The sequence below is a fragment of the Buteo buteo genome, chromosome 1 (assembly GCF_964188355.1).
Source record: "Buteo buteo chromosome 1, bButBut1.hap1.1, whole genome shotgun sequence".
Lineage (NCBI taxonomy): Eukaryota > Metazoa > Chordata > Aves > Accipitriformes > Accipitridae > Buteo > Buteo buteo.
In genome coordinates this window covers 16,925,230-16,927,973 of record NC_134171.1, presented here as the reverse complement: position 1 = coordinate 16,927,973, position 2,744 = coordinate 16,925,230, and positions in this window count along the sequence as shown.

Here is a 2,744-nt window from a genome sequence, read left to right as displayed (position 1 = left end):
TGTTGGCAGAACAGAGGGATGCTGTGCCAAGATAAAGGAGCAAACTGGGAAGGCTGCGTGGGGACTGCTTAAGCCTGCACAGCTCCCCGTGGTTTAGTCAGATGCTGAATCCAGCCCTTCAACTTTGAGGACAGGTAGATGTACACTCCGTGGTCATAGGTATGTAGGCAGTATGGTTGTTATGATCCAACTACATAGCTAGATCTTTTATATATCTTTTTCTTCCACTACTGCAGCTCCTGTTGTATTTACTGGGGTTTTGCTTCTGTCATTCAGCCATAGTATTTTTTTGTTATCTTTTCACCAGCCTTCAGGTTTTACATGCAAAGTGTTAGGATTAGCCACTCCTTTCAAACTATTTAAGAGGAGGGATCAGCCTCTTAGCACATTTCATTGCTGTCTTAAGCCTTTAAATGATATTGTTACTAAGAGAGAGTTTCTGAGATGCAGCCTGTTCGCAGGGTTTCCTACCTGAAGGCTTGCTGATCTCATTTTTCTACTCTTTCTCCTGAGCTCTTTTATGTAAGACAATGTCTGAGGGTCACTGTTTTGACCAGCAGGGAGTATTCCCAGGTACGTGCATGAAGGGCAGCCCAAATCAAGCAAGGGGAAACTTCTGCCTCTGACTGATGGACCCTGCAGTGCTGCAGCTACATCAGGTCCCATCCAAAACTACTCCCCTATTGCTAAAGTCTGGGGGGACCCAGATCCACTGAACTATACGCTGCCAATACACATATAAAAAAATCAAACCCCCCTCTTCAAAGACTTTTCCCCATAGATTGTTACAGGCACTGCACTAAGAATTTTGGACTCCCAAAAAAGCAGCTTTAAAAAAAAAAAAAAGAAGAGAAGCTGAGGTTTATTGCCCTTCACATGTTTAAACCTTTATTTCCAGTTTTCAGATTTTTTTCTCTAGACTCATAAGGCTTGTTATTTTAAATGAAACCCTATAGTCACGTCATTAATTGCACCCACATCTCTACACATAAGCAATGGAGAGAGCTAGTGGTCCCTGATGGGTGACTGCAGGCAGATTCAGGAGGCTGAAGTGATGTGTGGAGGCAGCTACCTGGGGTCAGCCAAGAGGAAACACAAGGCTTATGGACCCACGTGGAATTCGGGCCATTTGCATACCATCCTATTGAGCCTCCTGACCCTAGGAGAGGCTGACATGTTTTAAATCAAACACAAGGCCAAGCGATGGCTAGTAAAGAGAACAAATTTTTCTGTATTTATTTCATTTGTTTCCTAATCTCAAAAATAAGTTTAATAATTGCAGGTACTTGTCAGGTTAAGTACATCAAAGACTGGGGGAGCAGCAACTGTGGTACTAGGGTCATAGAAGTAGCTTTCCCAGCACTGTGTGGTTCTGGGAGTCCATAACACTGATATCACCTTATCACACGGTAATTCAACTTCCTCTCAGGTTTCTGGGCAGTGCTTTTGGCAGTGTTTGCTATGGGCCTGGGGCACAAGCTAGCCCGTTTATCTTGAACAAGTTGTGACAGAGGTTATCTTTGTCAGATTGAAAGCACATTTTCAAAACCCAACATGTTTCCAACTCTCTTAAGAAACACTTCTTGCATGTAGTGGAAAAAGCACGTAGATTATTTTTCCTTTTATTTAGTTTTCTGTGAACTTGGGACACTTTGTATGGGTTTGGGAGGTTTTTTGATTTTATAAATTTTCAGCAGAGCGATAGGATTTGGGATTATACTTGTTGGGTAGGGCATGTCTGCATGGCATTTCAAATGTGTGATCATGGATAATGAAAATGCTTGTTGGAAATCAGCTCACTCATGTTCTGCTATGTATGTAGTCTGAGCAGCACAGACTTGAGTGTTCATTAGTGGGCCAGATGTACACCTACAGTGCATCTGTACCAATAAATAAAGTGGGCCAACATTAAAGCTCCCTCCTTAAGGGCAGGCAGCAGGACACAGTAGGTGACACCATGCTCTGTGGGCATTGGGAGTGGTACCGGGGAAAGGGGCTGAGGTGTATCCAGAGCGTGCGGTGGTGGCCACTGTACTTGGGCTGACTTGTCTCCCTTTGCAAGTGCTACTGAGGGGAAAAGCAAATGAGCCATTAGTGTCCTGCAGCCTCTTCCCAGCACATCCACCTGCAAATCCACAAAATATTCAGCCCCTCTTGGCAGCAGAATAACCAGTTGGACTGAAACTAGGCAATTGCAAGTTCAATTATTTCCCTAATGATAATTGTGTTTATTGCCAAGTTTCTTTGTAAAGGTGTGTCGTTTTACATACCTTTAAAAGAAGGACTTTTTGCTTCGACAATGTTCATGCCAACCACTTGTGTTACAAAGCTGTCATTTACTCCAGCACAGTTGCCTGTATTAAGTGTGCACCTCGGCTTTCAAAAACACAGATTTGCTTCTTAGCATTTTACTACATAACCACTGATAAGAACAGTCATCTTTCTTAACTAATATGGCTGAGAACAACATATATATCTGGATGTCTGTGTTCAAGACAAAGACACAGGCTGTTTCACTTCCAGCCACCTACAAAGACAATGACTTCTCTGTATAAGATGGAGAGTGAGGTAGCAAGAGTACAGTCTGCGGAGGATGCGCGCTGTGACCTTGCTCTGCTTTCCTCGGTGGGTATATGTAGAGTTTCATATGTTGAACGACTTTCTGAGTTATTTTTAGCAAATGGCTTATTTTCATGTTTAGTCTGAGGTTAAGTAGAATCTGAAACTGAATTAACAACGTTTGC